We start from the raw sequence: 20,755 nt of genomic DNA, 5'->3' as shown, positions 1-20,755 counted from the left end.
AAATAAATAAATAAATAAATAAATAAATAAATAAATAAATAAATAAATAAAATGACTTTCATTTATCAACCCTCTTCAACATGCCAGCCACTTTTATTGTGCTTTACATCCATTTGTTACCTCAATGAAGAAAAGAGATAAGCTGTGAATCCTTAAGTGTCTCCTCCTGAGAACACAGTCCACTGTCAACAAATCTCTATGCTCTGACCTTCGTGGCTTTAATTTCTGCACTTTTCCACTTTACCACACCCACCTCTGCGATTGTTAGTTCTCAAAATGAAAACGATCTGTTCAACTGTAAAACACCAATACGAACAGTGACTTTTTTTTCCTTTAAACTTATAATGAATTTAGAATAGGGGGGAAGAAAAGGAGAGGCAGCTACCAAACCATTTATTGAAGACAATACTGTATATATCAATACAGTGCCATCTCATCACCATAGCAACAGAACGCATAACTGCTTGCACCAAAATAGCACAATTCAGAATCCGCTGAAATCCACCGTGCTCTTTGCTATAGAAGTAACTATTGCTACCTTTATCTTCAGAAAATCCACTCTCCAGGTGGCAGCCCCAGGAACACCACATACGGAATTTTTTGTTAGGTGTTTATTAGGAAGCTTGACCCAGAAGGAATGAATTTGCTTCGTAATTTTAAAGTCCTGCTTTCTAAAGCCCAGTTCTAAAGCTACTGAAGTAGCAGCACAGTGTATCCTCTTACATTCATGGCTCCTGACCCAATCTTAAATAAGCAAGCAAATACCATAATGGGAAGTCTGAATTACAAAAGGGCACAGATGGAAGCCTAACAGCTGATCACAAAAGAGGAAGGCAAACACTGGTAACTATTTTTTAAAGAAGGACAAGAAACTTAACGTCAAAATAAGAGATGGTACTAACACTAAAAGAGACCTCAAAATAAAGACAAAAAACGGTAGGCTATGCATTTCAAGGGAACATGCAATCTACATGAAGACATGATTAAAAAACTGCTTAATTATTATTTATTCATGATTTCTAAATATATACCACCCACCACCTTTCCCTTCTGTCCCACATTTCTCCCCCCCCCAACCTAAAATCATCATTTACCTTACAAGCACCACTTTCCATTCCATGAAAATAATCAACCAGGACAATGTCTCCCTCCTATTCATCAGCAGAAAACAGAGCTATGACAGATGTTCTAGCTAACCTGGCAACTGGCCCCTTCGTGGTTACTCCTCTTATAAACACCACCCACCTCATTGGGTAGTAGCACGTAAAAGGTAAAAGCCAGCCTCTTTGTGGGAAAACACGCTGGTTAACAACTGTACTTGCTCAGACTGGAAAGGCAACTGGGACAGAGATGCCCACAGGTAATCAACCTCAGACACGCGCGCACACACACACACACACACACACACGCATGCACGCACGCACGCACACGCATACAGGTGTCAAACTGGTTTTTCCTCATAGGGACAATTCACAGACAGTCAGGAATCACCCCTCACCCCACATATCTACACACAAATCTCAAGTTCACAATTCTGTGTGATCATTTATACATTTTTATTCATTCATTCATTCATTCATTCAGGGACCCAGTGTGTGCCCACTCTGTTTGGTTTTGGGATACAAAGATGACCGAAACAGATGTAGACCTTGCCCTTGCACAGCTAGTTCACAGGCACATGAGCCCTTGGCTCCTTAAGCCAACTCAAGGTTCTAGACTCTGGCTCTGTGAGCAGACAGACAGGAAGTAAGTAGAAGGAGTGGTCAATTCTTCACCTCATCTTCAACAGGCAAGAGCAGATTCTACTTGCTTCAAATAACGCAGTCTCCCAGTAACTTCCATGTTCCTTTGAATATAGCTCGGGAGAGGAAGTAAAAGGAAGCAGAGGGTGATATCTGTTCTTAACAAATAGGGGGCACAGAGTACCCTGCTAAGGTTTGGGACCTCAAACAAGACACTGGCATCCACTTCCGTCCTCGAAGGATTAGCTGCTACAGGAACTGCCCTCCCACTACAAACAACTAGAAAAGTGGACAAAACACATGAAACAACTGTACTAGTTACTGGACAAAGACAATGCAGGACCATGATCTCTGAGACAAGGAAATTCCAAGTGAGATAAGCCCTACTATCACCCCAACTTACTCTAGGCAGTAGGGCAGGAAGGGGAAACCCAAGCCAAGCTCAGGGGTCGTGCTGAGCTGAGGAGCCAGAGATAAAAGTTCGGGGAGAATGAGGCAGTGAGCAACTCTGGAAATCTGCAAAGGGGGTCCCCTCCAATCCTCGGCTGAGTAAGTACTCCTCTGCACGAGGACCTAGGGTTCACATGGGGCTGGGAATAAGCGGCATTCCCACCAGCCTGAGTAGAAAGAGCTGGTTCACATAAAATATCGGGAAGAGCCTCCAAAAGGGTCCTAGACACAGCCTGCTCTGCAGAGGGCTTAAAAGCAGCCTCAAAAGGGTCTCGCTGATCCCAAGCAACTGAACCATGTGCCAGAACAAAGGCCAACACTCTTTAAAGGGAGTCCTTCAGGCAGAAAGAAATTGATACCAGATAGAAATTTGGATCTACACAAAGCAAAGAAGAATGCTGGAAATGGCCAACCTCTGGGTAAATATAAAACCAGACACTGCCTCAGAGTTTCCCAGCCACTGACCTTTAGGATGCGCTTTTGCAGAAATCCACCGATGACACTAACGGGGTCAGAAGGTCAGGATCAAAGTGAGTCCTAGCTCTACTACTAACGGTCCCCCTAACCTCAGTCTCTTAAGAGCCCTCTGGGCCATTATTTCCTCAGAAAAATGCCCTCCCTTGAAATGTCATCACACTATATAATGACCATGAATGCGCTTTGGAAATTCTGAGTACTGAGCAAAGATTTACCAAGTGCCTTCCATGCACATTTCTAGGCTTTATATGTCTGGACCTCAGTTTATTCATCTGTAAAATGAAAATAATAATAGTACCCACTTCAAGGGGTTGTTGGCCCCATTCAGTAGGTAAATATATGTAAAGTATAAAGAATAATGTCTGGCCAGAGTAAGTTCTTACAGAGGAGATTATTATGACTATTTCTACTACTGCTGCTGTTGCTAATTAATGCTACTACTGGGCATATGATCATTAAAAAGACCAATTTGGTTCTTGCCCTCAGATTCCATATTTGAGCTATGTGATAATGAAAACAATGCTTTGGGGATAATTTTTTAAAATTTTGCCAGAGAAAAATGTGGGATAGCTGGGGGAAAAATACTAGTGTGAAGGGATCCCTAGACCTCACTTCCAGCTCTTCTCCTCAAGTAGCCCTGGGACCCTGGTTACATCATTGCGCTTGTCGGAGACTCAGTTTATCCTCACAGAGGTAGGTGAGAATCTTCAAGGATCCCTTCCAGTCCCAACATCTGATGATATGAACCAGAGGATCCATTTTAGAATAATGAAATTGCCTTTATTTGAGCAATTTAATTCTCATAGCATCAAATCCCCATATAGGAAACAATTAATTTTGAGGAAGGAAGTTTGTGACTTAAGAAAGCTATAAGAAATAAACTCGAAATCTAGGATTAATATAAAAGCCTGCACATAAGTCCCAAACCTAGAACCAAGGCCACCTGATTCATCTCCCTAAAAATGGGAAGGAATACAATAGCCTGTCACTCCCACCTACTGCTGGGTAAACCACCATTTTGATTTTCATGTGAGGAAGCAGGGAAGCTCTTCCTTTTGGTTCCAGAGTTTGAATTGGCTCCAAACAAGCAGAATTCTCTCTCCTGTCTACAATTCTAGAATTGAGAAGAAAAATGGTAGTACGCTGTGGAAGTTCCTTATGCCAGGGAAAAAAGAAGAAATATGTCAACAGCTAGTTTCTTCTGCTGGTTGTTTATACCAGCATGTACCACAATTGGTAAGCTATCAATTACAAACACAAAAGCTCCCATAAAATTAACTGGTTCAGATCTTACAAAATATAGCTAATTTTAGCCAAGTCTCAAAAACCAATATTTTCCTTTTTGATAAGCATCATTCAAGGTAGTTTCCACTGGAAGAAATAGTAAGTGGTGGAACCCTAAGAGAATGAATCTCTGTCTGATCTTCCAAAAACAGTTGTGAAAGGAACTTTCCTAAAGTTTTCCTAACATGTTGCAGAGGATGAGCCAAAGATTTTGCAGAATTTTATAAAGAGCTTCTATTAACTTCATTGGAGAGAACATGTTGCATAACATTAACTCCAGGGAAAAAATATTTTTCTGTACATATATATAATATGCTATGTATCATTTCAGGCAGTTCCCAGACCCCCTGCAGTTTACCATCGGCCTTAGCCCCAAAACTTTAAACACACAACTAAAACGCATCAAAGGAGTCCTTAAAGCACACTCGCATCATGTGCACATACACACACACACAGTAAAATTTGAGAGCATGCTGTATCTGTCTTGGGACCTGCCATTGCTACCTCAGATGGACACGTTTCTAACCTATATGTCTACTTGAACACCTATGGGAACTACCTCATCTCCTTCCCCCTGTGATTCTAAAGGGGTAATCAACCAAGTGATCATACGTCTTCATCAACAGAGGTGGGCACATGGCATTGGCTTGGCCAATCAAGGCACTCTACCCCTGGACAGAGTAACTGATCTAGAGATGGGCACCCAACACAAAGAAAACCGGACATCTTTATGTGTGTCAATGCTGTAGACACATCCTAGAATCATGAGATAGGACCATAAACACCTGCAATTTACAATAATTGACTTTTCCACCATGTGTTGGAAACAACCCAAGAATGAAGCCAGCAAAGACAAAAGCAGAACTGAGAGATGGGACAAGGGGGATGGGGAGATGAGGAGGTTTTAAATGACATCATTTAACTACTGGATCCAGCTAAGCCTCAAGTCAAATATCCCCAGAACTCCCCACTGCATGTTTCAATGAACTACTGCCCCCACCAGCCAAGTTAAGTGGGTTCTGTCCCTTGATGCAAAAACAAAAACAAAAACAAAAACAAAAACCTGAATCATGCTCCACTGGACTAACTGGGGTGAAAACTATCACTTATTGAGTGCCTCCCAAGTGTCAGAGACCACGTGGAACATCAATATGCATCATTTTAGCAGGGCACCTGGGTCGTTCAGTCGATTAAGCATCCAACTTCGGCTCATGTCACGATTTCACGGTTCATGTGTTTGAGCCCCTCGTCGGGCTCTGTGCTGACCGCTCAGAGCCTGGAACCTGCTTCAGATTCTGTGTCTCCCTCTCTCTCTCTGCCCCTCCCCCACTCATGTTCTCTTTCAAAAATAAATAAAATTATGTATCATTTTAGCTAATTTTTACCATCACTCTGGGAAGCAAATGTCACAATTTTATAATAAAGAAAGCTACCAAGGATATCCAGAGAACTAGGAAGTGTCCTCAGGGATTTAAACCCTGCCTGTCTCATTCCAAAGCCCATTCTCTTCTTACCAACTACACCTCCTCGAACCACAAACCTGTGTCTTTCAAGATACTTCATCATTTTCTAAGACTCAACCTAATAATCAAGCTGACAATCAAGCCATAAATCCAAACACAAGTGTCTCATTTTAGGGAAGGCTCTTAAGACTTTGCTGCTCACAAGTCAATATGAATAATGTAACACCTCTTTTCTCAAATGAATCCTATTTTTGGAAACAAATTTTGCCAGGCTGACTTTCCAGGAATCTTAAACAAGCCTGGAGGGACTTATTCTTTGAAGCTTGGAAGTAACACAAGTTTTGGGGTGTATGGTGTTGAAAAGGACATAGTTAGAACATTGAAGTCATCGTCACAGCTAAGCAGGAAGCATTCAGAAATAACCACCACCACCCCCCTTTCCCAAAGACAGGCCACAATCCAAAATTTTAGTCATTCATCTCTAACTTTGCCCCCAGCAGTAGAGTTTGTGAGAGACAGACTACCAAGAAAGGAATTTAACAAGGGGGGTAGCACACAACTAGGCAAATTTAAGAAAAGTATCAAGGGTCTGAAAATTCCACCAGTAGGCCTGCAAAAGAACATATCACAGGTGAAGGTGTCAAACCAATTGAAGGAGGTGAGAAAGAAGGGGGTGGAGAAACTGGAACAGGCAAAGGTGTGGTCAATAGAATTCAGTGTTCTGCTGTAGGCATAAAATTCATTAGCTACATCTCTTTTAACATTTAGGAAAAGAACTAGCATGGCAATAAGGAAACTATGCTTAACTAACTAGTCATTACTATCCTTTTTTGTAGGACTTGGGTTTAACAGGTGGAGTTGAGGCCCCTATTTGGGTAATGGCCAACTACCCTTATTATAGGTTGGGTTATTTTACATAACCACAAGAAAAAGGTAAATGTTAAAACCATAGGGTGTCACCCTATTTCATAACATGTAATAGTGTATTCCCTTCATAACGTAATTTAGTTTTCTAAGTACTTGTGTATACACTGTGCCATTTGATTTTCCCAACAACCCTGAGAGGAAGAGAGTCACAGGCAATCAGATACTGTTTTTACTTCCACTTTACAGATGAGAAACTATCTTTGAGCACGAAAATGACCTCCACAAGGCCAAACCACTCCTAAGTAGCAGAGCAGGGACTTGAATTCAGGCCACCCTTCTTCCAATATTCGGAATTGCCAGCCTGACCATCCTAGAATTATCCAACAAAGAATAGTCTCAGGCTCTTTTGTTGAAAGGCTCTGATGGAAGAAACAGCATTTAAGTTATGTTTCAAATAGTTATTATTATCTGTCATCAACATATGTGATGTTTTAGAGGGCAGTCCATTATACTTCTAGGAGGTGTTTATAGTGGCAAAAATCATACAAATGAAGATACTCCAGTGTTTTATTGGGTCAGCTACAGCTTTACTCACTCGTCTCATCTCTACATTAATTAACCAGCTATTTGTCAGGGATTATATACAAAGGATTAAGGAATACAAAATTGGGGGCACCTGGGTGGCTCAGTCGGTTAAGTATCTGACTCTTGGTTTCAGGTCAGGTTACAATCTCACGATTTGTGAGTTCAAGCCCCAAATCGGGCTCTGCACTGACAGCTCAGGGTATGCTTAGGATTCTCTATCTCCCTCTCTCTCTGCCCCTCCCCTCTCAAAAATAAACATTAAAAAAAAAAAAAAAAGGAATACAAAATTGAACACGCCATACTCTGTCCCTGTCAGAAATCAAATAGATAAGAGGGAGAGGCTGACTTGTAGATATGCTATAAGAACACAGAGGAAAGAGACCTGTATCCAAGATGTTATCTCCAGAGTGGGAAACCAGAAACATCACACTTGGTTCCAGTCATTAAGGAGCTAACAATCTAACAGAGAAGAGACTCATGAACACAGCAAAATACAGAGTAATTGATATAAATGCCACAAAAGAGGTATTAAGTAATGTAAGTGTTCAGAGGACATAAAGGGCACTTCTAATTAGGATGACCTCAGAAATTTTTTGAAAAGATTAAATATGAATAGGCCTTTAGAGAACTGTTATATCTTAGTGGAGCATAAGGCAAAGACTACAAAAGCCAGCTGCCTGCTCCCTGTAGAGACATCCTGAGAAGCTCCAGATTCCATATTGGTCTATGACAACCACTGAGCTGAGGACAATGATGCTGCTGAACTCCTGTGAACTTTCTCTCATGCACAAGGTCATAAACATATACAAACAAACAAACAAACAAACTTGATGAAAGACATCCACGACACTCATCTTTCTAGGATCTGAGACATTACGTTAAAAACGTGAATCATTTGTGCCTCCAATATTTCTCTCTAAATTGCCTTCATACCCAGTAATGGGAAGATTGCCACGTAAAGAATAGCTTACTCTTCAAGACTGTCAATTACATTCTCACAAATCATTCTAACCAGCCCATTTGGTTTTGAAGGAGAAACAAGTTATGAATGCATCACCCTAAAAGCATGCTAATACCATCAGAAGGATATATGGGTTTCACTAATTTTCCCATTTCCAGCAAAACTGGAACTAGCATACGTGCTCAACTAAAAATCATTAAAAATTAGAAAAGAGACCTGAGAGACCATTTTACAGATACCAAGATTATGAGAGATTAAATGACTTCTTCAAGGGGCTCCTGGGCGCTTCAGTCAGTTAAGCGTCTGACTCTTGATTTCGGCTCAGGTCATGATCTCACAGTTTTAGGAGTCCAAGCCCTGCATTGGGCTCTGTGCTAACTGCATAGAGTCTGCTTGGAATTGCCCCTACCCTACTGGCGCTCTCGCAAAATAAATAAACTTTAAATAAATAAATAAATAAATAAATAAATAAATAAATAAATAAATAAATAAACAAACAAACAAACAAATAAACTGACTTCCTCAAGCTCACACACTAAAGACAAAGCAGTTAAGTAAGACTCAAGGAGTGATTCTAAACAGATTCTTAATAACTGGGAAGTCTGACCTAGCAAATTAATCTCAAAATACCACACAAATGTGGGGTTTTTTTTTGCCACAATTTAAAACAATTGGTAGGTAAATAAACAAAAACCTATACAAATGTTTTTGGTTTATTAATGATGCTATTTTAAACACTGAGCTTTTAACAAGATTTTTACAATCTAATTCTCCTACTCAGTAGAATGAGTCAACTTTGATTGCATTTTCTTTAACTCTTTCTGTCACAAAAGTAGAAACCCAATTCCAGAAGCAAACTATGCCGCTATTCTCTAAGAATCTGTAATCCTTCAAATAACAGAAAGAGCTACAGAGACTTCCCACTGACCAGCTGGTTCCTGCTCTGGGGAGTAGGGTGGAAAGAAGGGAGAAGGTCCAGGATTAACAGTTTTCTTGACTATTAGGAAAGTTCAGACATGTGGTAGTGTCTCACTAGACAATGGGGCCTATGTCAATCCTGTTACAAAACATTTTATAAATTCCAGTTTTCAAAAGTATGCCCAGTGGCCTATAGGTATCCTGGAGTGTATTCTTCCTTCAGAAGAAAAGTACATAAAGTACTTCATAATTTCAGATCATTCTATTTCCTAAATAGGATGCTGCATTAGACTAAACTAAACCCTATCTGTATTAGCCTACGTTGGCCTGGGGTGGTCAAAATAAACTTTTTCAACTTTCAGTTCTCCTAAATAAATATTTCTCCTGGTGTTTTCACCGACATGTTGATCAGTACTCATTTTTTCTGTTACGACAGTGTTGAATATGTATTCCATCCCCTGTGAGAGGTCTCTTTTGGAATGTTGCTATCATGCTACAAATAAGTTTCACTATATGTTCTCTCCTAGAGAAACAAGAACAGATGTTCATCATATTCTCCTAGTTGTAAACCAAATGAACTGAACCTCCAATTAAGGCAGCTACTCTTCAAATCCCACTTTTTCATATATATTCCAAAATATGTAGGTTACAACTGATGGACTCTACACAAAACATGGGCAAACTACAGCCTATAGGCCAAATACAGCACCCCACTCCTCACCGATGGTGGTTGTTCTTTTTAAAGTTTATTTATTTTGAGAGAGAGAGAGAATGGGGGAGGAGCAGAGAAAGAGAATCCCAAGCAAGCTCCACACTGTCAGCACAGAGCCAGACACAGGGCTTGAACTCATGAACCACAAGATGACAACCTGAGCTGCAACCAATAGTCGGATGTCTAACTGACTGAGCCACCCAAGCACCACTCACCAATAGTTTTTGTAAATAAAGTTTCATTGGATCACAGCCACACCTAGGTTTATAGACTGTCTGTAGCTGCTTTCTGAGTAGTTGTCACAGATATTTGGGTCCCTCAAACCTAAAACATTTACTATGTAGTACCTTGTAGGAAAAAGTCTGCTGGCCCCTGGTCTATATTAAGTACAACAAACAAAAGAGGTTTGGGGATGTTTTCCAAAACACTTATATAAAAAATAAATTCATTCATGGGGCTCCTGGGTGACTCAGCCAGGTAAGCATCTTACTCTTGACTTCAGTTCAGGCCATGATCTCATGGTTCATGAGTTCAAGCCCCGCAGAGGGCTCTGTGCTGACAATGCAGAGCCTGCTTGAGATCTCTCTCTCTCTCTCTCTCTGCCTGTTCCCTGCACGCACGGACACACTCTCACTCTCTCTCAAAATAAACAAATATATAAGCATTTTAAAGAAAGGAAGAAAGAAAAAGAATTTATTCATTCATTTAGCAAGTATATATTAACCATCTTTGGAAGCTGTTCTAGGGGCTGGAAACCCATTAATCAACTGGAAAGATGAGGCCCCTGTGTTTTTGGAGGTCATATTCTAGTGAGAGGAGACAGACACAAACATAACTACTTTAATTCCAGGTAGATAAAACAGGATATATAGAGACAGCAGTCAAGGATTCTGAAGGGTGGTGATTCTTTAGGAGATGCAAAATCATGAGGACGACAGCTCAGAAGACGCCACTGGAACTGACATTTCAATGGTGAGAGGCCAAACATGCAAAAATCTGAAGACTGACCCAGGCAGAGGGAATAACAAAAGCTCCAGGGCAAGAAATGCTAGGCCTGCTCAAAAAACAAAAAGGTGACTAATGCACCTGAAGAGGCACAAGGTAAAATCAAGGGGTCAGCAAGGACCATGTATGATGAGTAATGAGCAAAATCATGACACTAGTAAATTTCCATCTTCAGCTGCTTAGGTATTAATAAACACTAGATTAAAAAAAAAAAAAACTAATCAGAGTATAAGGATTGCTTTGGCTACTTCATTTTGCCACAACTTCTTCCTTTTGATCTGCTGAAAATTACCTGAAGCTCAAATGTCTAGCAGCCTAAGAAAGAACACTTTGTTAGAGACAGTTTCTGCTAAGGAAGTAATTACTCCCTCTCCCTGCAAATACCGCAACCCCCCCCCCCCAAAAAAAGACTGACTGTTCTCATTGCAAAGACATAAACTGACCATTTCAAATGGGATTTTTTTTAAAGAAAGAGAATTTCCCGTTATTAAGCATAATTAAGCCTATTTTCCCAAGTCTACTAGGCTATTCATTCAATGAAGTGAGGTCTGTCTCCTCACCATCTCTCAGTAGCAGCTGTGTGCATGTTCCACCAGAAATCTTTCAAAGCAGTTGGCTGGTTTGGACAAAACGTAATATTCCTTGAAAGTCTGGAAAGATATACCATATGGCTTGGTTTGCCATCGTCAAAGTAAATGGAGGACTGTTTCACTGTAGAGAATTTCAACGTACTGCTGAATAGCCACAAAAATCAATCTTTTTTTTTTTTTTTAAGTATTTGTTTATTTACTTTGAGGGAAAGAAAGAGAACAACACTCGAGAGCAGGGGAGAGGCAGAGAGAGAGGGAGGAGAGAGAATCCCAAGCAGGCTCCACACTGCCAGTGCAGAGCCTGACTCAGGGCTCAAACCCACAAACCATGAGATCATAACCTGAGCCGAAATCAAGAGCTTAACCAACTGAGCCACCCAAGGGTCCCTCAATCTCCTCTCTTAATGCCCTTTCCCTTTCAAATTTTTTAAGGGATTTATGAATCTGAAAAAACAACGTTCCATTTTTAGATCCCAAAATATAAGAAGTCAAGAGCATTCGGAAGAAAGGCCAAGACAGAGGTGCTCTGATAAAACCATGACTCTCAGCGAACAGCCAAATTTACGAAGCACGAGTAGTTATGGGATATTCTGGAGGGATGACAACCAACTGGCCTTCACTAAGATGTGATGAGGCACAGATCTGCAGAACAAGGTCCCCTCATTGGTGAACACTGTGTGATGACGGGTATGGCATGGACGTTCATAAGCAGACTTGAACAGGCCATAGAAGAGCAGTGTTGAAAAGTATGCTGAAGCGTGAACCTTCAAAAGCAGCAGCAAAGCCAGAGAAGAACCAGCAGACAACTTCCCCAGAGAATTAACTTGCAATCAGTTTCCTCACCATAAAGCAGGCATAAAATAGTAGTAACCTTCAGGGTGGTGGACACTTTACTAGGTGCTCAATAAGCAGTACGCTCATCAAATGCAACCAATCATTTCACATGTTTTACCTCACTGAATCCTCACTAAACCCCGAAATAGGTCCCATTGTGCCACGCTTACAACTGACCAGAGACAGATGCTCAGAGGGGTTATATAATTGCCCCAAAATACTCAGCTGGCAAATGGCAGCACCTAGATCCAAAGCCAGATGGCTCCAAAGTCTACATGCAACAGAAGTTGCCTGGTGGTGGTCCACAGACACACTTTCTTAGACCTACTCAGTGTTGACTAATCCCATGGTAGCAGCTAATGTTTGTTAAGCATTTACTATATGCCAGACACTGAGTTCTTTTCATCAAGTCCTAACTGCAAGTTTATGATGTGGCTTTTATTATTGGCACTGTTTTACAGTGAGGCTCTGAGAATTAAAGATTAGGTCTAATGCCCAAAATCACATAGCTGATAAATGGTGGAACTGAGATTTGAACTCTGGCTGTCTGGTTCCAGAGCCAAACTCTTAACCACTAGACCAAACAGTCTCCTTAAAAAGTAATAACGCTTTAAAATACAGTTTTATTAATTGCCAAATAGTTGGATATCCTATTAACACAGAACTTTCGTTCCCAAGCAACGACAATTTGACACACAGTTTGCCATGGTCCCAGGACTCCCTACTCTTTCTCCAACACCAAGACGAGGGGCCAGCTGCCATTTTTCATCATTACTGCTTGCATTTTGTTTTCTCATAAAAGAATTAGGAGGAAGGTAAAATAATTCTCAGGCTTGCATTTCTATCAAAAGTGGTAAATAGAAGACAGTAAGCCACATGTCCAAAGAAAAATGGGAGACAAGTGGACATGAAGATTCTTCTGTGTTTAATATGCAAAATGAATGACTGCTTTCCTTCCCATGCTCAGTTGCATTACCTACCTGCTAGAAACATTTGAATTTGATCTGTCTTAACCTCTACATCATTATAAGCAGCAAAAGACATGTTGACAGCAAGTATACAGCTGTGCAAGAGAGAAAACTTCTAATTCTGTCAACAGGATGATGGAAGGAGTCCCACCTGCCACAGAACAATGCTTCTTAAATATGACTTAGAAGTCTCTGGTCAATTGAATATCTGTTTTGTTTTTTTAAGTGTATATTGCTTGGATAAAAAGAAACTCAGCCCCAGGAAGAGGCTCCATGTTACCTCCATGGAACACTACTACCTCCTTGGGCAAGGGGACCCTTCTTTGAAAATAAGTACTCTCAACCCCCCTGTCACCACCACCACCACCCTGCTTGCTTAGCTGCAATGTTAGCTTCCAGCTACGCTAGTCAGTATACTACCCCAGTCAGACTCCCAAGTTGACTACTACCTAAGTCTAATTCCACTGTGGCTCTGTTGGGGACTTATTTGTAAGGAAATGGTAGGAGGCCCACCCTGATACCTGCTGTTTCACAGAGAAATAATGGATTTGTCATGTGGGTTGCCCTATCTACATCTCAGCTGAAATTCCATTTGCAAGGGAAAGAGAGTTAATGGGCCTTAAATGTCAAAATCCACTACAGTTTATACCAATAAACTGACAGCACTAAATTTACTCCAATGCTGTTCCATTGTCTCACACATTCTGCTATTAAAATGGGTGGTGGGGGAGAAACTTGTTTGGTATTCATTTCAACCTAGTGAACTATTTATAGGCAGGAAAATCACCATGGCTACCTATGCCCCAATGCAGAGGCCCATATTGGACTCTGTGCTGCCTCAGCCTGGAGCCTGCTTCAGATCTTGTATCTCCCTCTCTCTCTCTCTGCCCTTCCCCGGCTCACACTCTCTCTCAAAAAATAAAACGTTAAAAAAAAAAAAAAAAAAAAAGGGAAAGGAAAGGAAAAGAAACACCCTGTGAGGAATCTTTTAAACCAGTCCACTAAATGTTTCTTAGTTTCAATACTTGTTGGCTCATCACAGCTACAATCCTCATAATATAATCTTCATTAGAAAAAATCTTATCACATGAATCTCTAACATTTTCTAAATGTAATATAACGTTAAAAAATTGATTAAAAAATTAAGGTGTTTTAGAATTCAGAGGAGAAAAGGGGAGGGTAGTCATTCTACCAATGGACTGCTACTTGCAACTAGGAAAAAATAAATTACTTAAAACTAGAGGTAAATCTAAAACAAAGTAACAGTTTGATCTACAACACTTAGGGGAAGGACACAGGGAAAAGGTAGGCAAGGAAGACAGGATTTATTCAGATTACAAAAGAACATGTGTACTGAGTGTGCTGGCTTCCAGGTGGTTCTGAGTAAAGACAAGAATAAGGAAAAGCCATCAAGCACAGCCTACATAAATATGACCCTGGCCCTGGGGGAAAAAAATCTGAGTAATGAAGCCCAAATATAGGAGCACGATCTAAAAATAACCCTTCTGCTTCTACAGAGGTATTTTCCTGTTAGCATTTATTTGAAATGTGTGGGAAGACAAAACCGTTTGAGTTAAGTGAATTTCCAGATATTATGAAGTAAAGTGATGCTCTAAACCATATTTGACTAATAGTAAAAATGCAATTTCTCCTTCCCTTAGTTTTCTCTTGGGGGGGGGGCCCCCCCAAGGGGGACACAAAGGCCACTAATGGGCAAGAATGTCATTTCTAAATTCCCTGATAAGCTGATATTGTCAGATAAAACATCTTAATACCTAACATGTCACAGGAAACATTAGATCCTTGGAATCGTGTGAGAACCACTATAATTATTTTTTTCCATAAAGAAAGATGAATAGAAGATGACAGAATGTTGACACTGTGATTACATTTTCCTATCACGCCACAAATTTAAAAGATTTCAGTATCACTGCCTAGGGTGGGTTTTTTCCCCCTTAAAACTAAAAAAAGGTGCTAAAAAATACAAAACAACTTGTGGGTTGACATATGTAACTCTAGCACTTCTTCAAAAAAATATTTAAGGGGTAACTACTAGTAATCACATCCTATGCTCTGTGCTGCCCCTGTTTGAAATCAATCTTTTCCCCAATGGCAGTTAGAAAAAGACAGCCGTACTTTTGTTCCCCCACACTTTAAAATTAGATAACTACAATGGTAGTGCAAAAAAGAAAGAAATGGAGTACCAAAGGATCCTATTTCACTATATAAAGAGCATAATATAGAAGGCATAGGAGTATGTCCTTTGGTCACACAGGAATAATGGTCCTACTTTGACTATTTCAGTACAAAGTAAAGATAGAGCTTGGTGGTAGTGACTGGGCATAAGAAGTCACAAAGTCCCACTGTGAATGCCTGCCTCAGGAGCAACAAGTACCACCCGATAGTCCTGGGTGTGCACATGGGTGCCCAGCAGTGGCGGCATCACCGAAAATAAGACCCCATCCCTGCCCTTAAGGACAGTCAAATTTTAGTGGAAGAACTTTAGTGTGAACAATGTCTCCTAATTGTGCTCAGGAGCACCAAATTTGGTCTGGGACACTGGGGAAATCTGCACAAGTATGTGGTTATAGATAACCTCCCAAGAATCCAGGCCCATGTGCAAACCTTCCTGTGTGTGTGTGTGTGTGTGTGTGTGTGTGTGTGTGTGTGTGTGTGTCTAAAATATATCATATATCATATCATATATCTTATCATATATCATATATATATGATAAGCTGATGCTGTCTCTAGGTAAAACATCTTAATACCTAACTTATGTCAGGGGAAACATTAGATCCTTGGAAGGATATATACATACACACACACACACACACACACACACACACACATATATATCCGTATATACAGATATACATACATACATACATATCTGTATATACAGATATACATACATACATATACATACATACATACATGTATACATACATAATTTTTTTGCATACTTTATGCAGCATAGGATGGACACTTACAGGGATGTTCAGAGTTGGAACACATTAAACTTGCAAATCACACCTCTGATACCTAGCCATCCCAAACAAGTCCATCAAGACCTTCACACAAACCTAGATCTCAATCTCATGGCCAGTTGTTTAGGTTAAACAATTTAAAAAACAAGAAAGTGACCTACATAGGTAGTCTATAATGGAAAAGGAGAGACTTCCCTCTCTTTCACTAAAAGCACATTTTCAGGAGTGAGGGACAGAAGGAAGGAAATGAAAGGCACACCACACCTTTCCTGCTCATATATAAACCCATTTCTGTATGGTGGTTCATAAAGTACCCAATGTATTTATAATGGAGTCCATATAAAGAATTAGAAGCTAAAATTAGAACATATGTTAAAAGTATTTCATATATTAATTAGACTATAGGGAAATAAATATTTTGACTCAAGTACTTAGTTGTTTCACTGAAAATTCTACAGACCTATGCTGAACATTTTTTTAAATTAAAATATAGAAGTGAAAAAAGAATCTGATAGAAACAAGACCAGAGACCATGGCTTTGTAGAACTCCAGGGCACCATTCACACTACTTTCTGTTGGTGGAGTTGGCCAGGGCCACCCTAAGTAGACACATGGTGGCCCTGAAAATGATACAGGAATGCTATTGCTACTGAGTGCCATGGCCCATCCCTAGATTCTAGGGCAAGGGCCCTTGTATTGTATTTGCAGGACAAGTGCCTCCCTTTCTAATGAAGATACCTTCCTCCTTTGCTGTTTCTCAACTTCAATTTCTCTTATTAGTAAAAGGGGGGTTTAACCCATGCTGGCAGATACGTGGACAAAGGATGTTAAGTTCCCCCCCTCCCACCCAATTTCAGAGAACTGAGAATCTTGTTGAAAGCTAGTGTCATTTTTGCCTATCTAGCACACAGATTTTATAGGGAATCACCTATCCCTATTCCTTGCACTCTTGGGATCACAGCCCCTACCCCTCCAACCCCATGAAAAATGTGCCAATGCTGAGCAAAGACCTAGGATAGGCAAAGCAGGCTTTCTCTCTGGAATTTTATTTTATTTCTTTTTTTGTTTGTTTGTTTAATGTTTATTTTGAGAGAGAAGGAGAGAGAGCACAGGCTCCGTGCTGTCAGCACAGAGCCCCATATGGGGCTCTATCCTACAAACCGTGAGATCATGAGTTGAAATGAAGAATTGGACGCTTAACCAACTGAGCCACCCAGGAGCCCCTTTATATATTTTTTAATGTTTATTTTTGAGGGGGGGGCGGGGAGAGAGAGAACGAGCAGGGGAGGGACAGAGAGAGGGAGAAACAGAATCTGAAGCAGGCTCTGGGGTCTCACTTGTCAGCACAGAGACTAACATAGGGCTTGAACCCATGATCCGTGAGATCATGACCTGAGCCGAAGTCAGACACTTAAACAACTGAGCCACCCAGGTGCCCCTCTCCCCAGAATTCTAAATCTCCACAGGTACCTGTGCTTTCCAGCTTTCCTGTAGGTATAAGGGCTACCTCATATTCTTCAGGAGAATTCTTTTTTTTTCTTTTTTTTTTTCTTTTTCTTTTTGCCTAAGTTTAGTTTCTCTTGCTTACATTCAAACTAATTCCAATGCAACAACTAAAAGAAAAAGAATAAAGTAGAGACTTTGGTGCTAGTTGGTGGCTTCTCTATGATCTTCCAGAGGTACAAACCAAGTCAGCCCAGAGAACAGCAAACCAAGAAAGTAGGCATTAGTTCAACACTGTTCCACTAAGATGAATGTCCCAGGGGACAGTCTACCAAATGGACTCCAGTGAAAAATGTTCCAAGCTCCATTCTCAAACTACTGGAAAAAAATAACAAGTACCACGTTGATAATTCAAATGCAAAAATATCATCACCAGGCAACTAAAATACATTTTGAGCATATATTCCATTGGATTCCTTGCAGTTGTTTTTAGCTGCCCCAATGCCCAGGCTTGTGTTTCTTAACACATGAAGAAGAGGGTTCAATGAGTATAAATATCAATACACAGGCAATTTACTATTTTTTAAAAATAAATGTTCATTCATTTGTGAGAGACAGAGCGTGGGTGGGGAAGGAGCAGAGAGACGGGGGGACAGAGGATCCTGCTCTATCAGGTGCTTCACAGGCACCGTGCTGACAGCAGTGAGCCCGACGCGGAGCTCGAATTCACGAGTTGTGAGGTCATGACCTGAGTTGAAATCACACATTCAACAGACTGAGCCACCCAGGGACCCTAATTACCCTTTTTAATAGTGAGATCGTACGTTTTATAGTACTGTGCAAATGACTCCATGTACTGTTTCTCCTTTGATCTTCACAAGCCCTGTCTAAGCAGGCAGGGAAGCCAGGTATCATTAATACACATTCTCCAAAAGAGGTAATTAGATCAAACCTTGCCCAGAATCATAGAGCTAGAGGTGGCAAAGCTGGCCCAAGGAGGCTCAAATCAAGATCTCTGCCCAGCAAACCCAGTACTCAACTGCACACCTGACAAATCCAGAATTTAGAACCACACTGTATTTACTCCCAGGGGTCCTCACAGGTAACGGAAGAAATGGAGCTAATAAATCTGTGGAGTAAGCTAGAGAAGGGAAGCACTGGGAAAGAAAGAGCCCACGCCCTACCCTGTGTTAGTGGGGGGAAAAAACAGTTTCAGCAGTGTTGCTTCACTAACCACATTCATTTTTTGGCTTCATCATGAAAGCTATTAATTATCATTAATGTACTCACTGTAAGTATCGTTGGAAACAATAATGAGTGTGGTTAATAAAGAAACCATGTAATAAGCCAGATCATCGTTCAAAACTAGGCAAACATCTCTGATACACAATATTCAATTTTAGCACTTAAATATTAACAAAAACAAAACACAGGGGCTCAGTCGGTTAAGCCTGGGTGGCTCAGTCGGTTAAGTGACCGACTCTCGGTTTCGGTTCAGGTCAAGATCTCACAGTTCGTGAGATGGAGTCCCACATGGGGCTCTGCACTGACAGCGCGGAGCCTGCTTGGGATTTTCTCTCTCCTCTCTCTCTGTCCTTCCCCCTCCTCTCTCAAAATAAATAAACTTTAAAAATGAAAAAAAAAAAAAAAACCACACTGAGCATGTTTGCTCTAGAGTTAATCGATCAGTCAATTATAGGCTAAGTGCTATAGATTAAATACAGGTTAATATAGGTAATAAACATATTGCCCTTCCCTTTCAGAAGCTTAAAATTAGTCCAGTTCCATGACTTCCAGAGAATAGAGCCATCGATTCTCTGACTTCCATGAATCTCTTCTCCAAATCATTCTATCTCCTGCCAGAACCTTCTGGTAAAACAAAATCACAGAAGGAGAGGCTTGAAATGTGGATCAAATGCTTAAAATCCAGAACTAAATGCAAGACAATACTTTTCAACGTGGCTCAGTAATGGGCAATATAGATGACATTCTGTGTTTTTAAAAGTTACATCCATAGCAGGAATCACTCTTGGGTCCAAACATAATCTATGGCTAACACCCAGCCAAGGTAAATGTATGCATTTGGAGCAAGATGTTGGCCCACAGTTAAGAATGAATAACAGCATGGCTAGATGCAGTGCTAAGGTCCCTGAGGCAAAGGAGCGGGCACCAAAGGAATACTAGAAAAGCAAGGCCCTGAGAACAAGAAGCTAGAGGAAGCACTCAATGAATCACAACACATGACAGCCAAGTTCATGTTCAAACCAAACGTTATGTGTTTACATATTCATGAATATATGAAAGACATTGACACTAATTTATTATTTTATTTTTTTATTTATTTCATTTCATTTCATTTTATTTATTTTTAACCAGATCTAAGATCCAGTTCTAAAGAGTAGCAATTAGGGGCGCCTGGGTGGCGCAGTCGGTTAAGCGTCCGACTTCAGCCAGGTCACGATCTCGCGGTCCGTGAGTTCGAGCCCCGCATCAGGCTCTGGGCTGATGGCTCAGAGCCTGGGGCCTGTTTCCGATTCTGTGTCTCCCTCTCTCTCTGCCCCTCCCCCGTTCATGCTCTGTCTCTCTCTGTCCCAAAAATAAATAAACGTTGAAAAAAAAAATAAATAAAGAGTAGCAGTTTTCTACATGTTAGCCCAGGTTCTATTCTTGGAAGAAAAAGTATTCTATTATGATATATGTACAGATGATATATACAAATTTACCATGGGCTTAAGAAAAAGAAAGTACTTCCAATGATAGATAAGCAGGCATGAAACAAAAGAATAAAGAAAATAAGTGATTCTTCATGAAAGAGAGAATATAAAAGCTGTATCTTGAAGTGCTGAACCTGAATAAAAAGTGCTCTCTTGCTTGTCCCAGAAGATAGCAGAGAACAAGAACCAGGATCCTCACACCATGGCACAGCAATGGTTTCCCCAAGGGGTTATGCCAAGAGCTAGCTACTTGCTATGGAGTTTTTCCAGCCCTTGGGAAAATATTATTTATAAAAAAATAAAATAAAAATTCACATAACCTCACCTACAAGGTTTCTGAAAATAGGCTGGTGATGGGGGTGGGGGAGCTGGTGGTAGAACGTGTTAAATTCCTCTTCAGTATCACACCCTTGCCCTAAGAGGAATTTAGATATAATTTTGGTGTATACACCATCACCACCAAATGCACACATTAGAAAGAACACAGGTATATATTCTCAAGCAATTGGGAATTATTCAAGATAATGAAAATTAAAGAAAGAATGGTTCACATTAGCTAGGAAAGGTCTTTCAGTTAATTGCCACTTCTCTGTCCATTTACCAGAACCTTCCTGGAGAGCTAACATGTTGTATGTCCATGTTCTATGGCTTGTATGCAGTCTCAACCCTTGGATATCAGTTACACAAAAGCAGCAAGAACTTAATAGTCATATGTGGAAGGGTAAAGGAGGGGAGGACTTACACCCAATTCTTC

General features: G+C 40.5%; 1 protein-coding gene across 4 annotated transcripts in view; it reads right to left on the bottom strand.

Annotated features, from left to right (window-relative positions):
• The window catches only part of DAAM1 (dishevelled associated activator of morphogenesis 1), a 176,150-nt gene that overhangs the window by 123,938 nt on the left and 31,457 nt on the right, over nucleotides 1–20,755 (bottom strand). The gene's annotated exons all lie outside the window — the stretch shown is intronic.

This window comes from Herpailurus yagouaroundi, unplaced genomic scaffold, assembly GCF_014898765.1.
Source record: "Herpailurus yagouaroundi ecotype Mexico unplaced genomic scaffold, PumYag 141, whole genome shotgun sequence".
NCBI lineage: Eukaryota > Metazoa > Chordata > Mammalia > Carnivora > Felidae > Herpailurus > Herpailurus yagouaroundi.
This window is presented reverse-complemented; position numbering and strand designations above follow the sequence as displayed.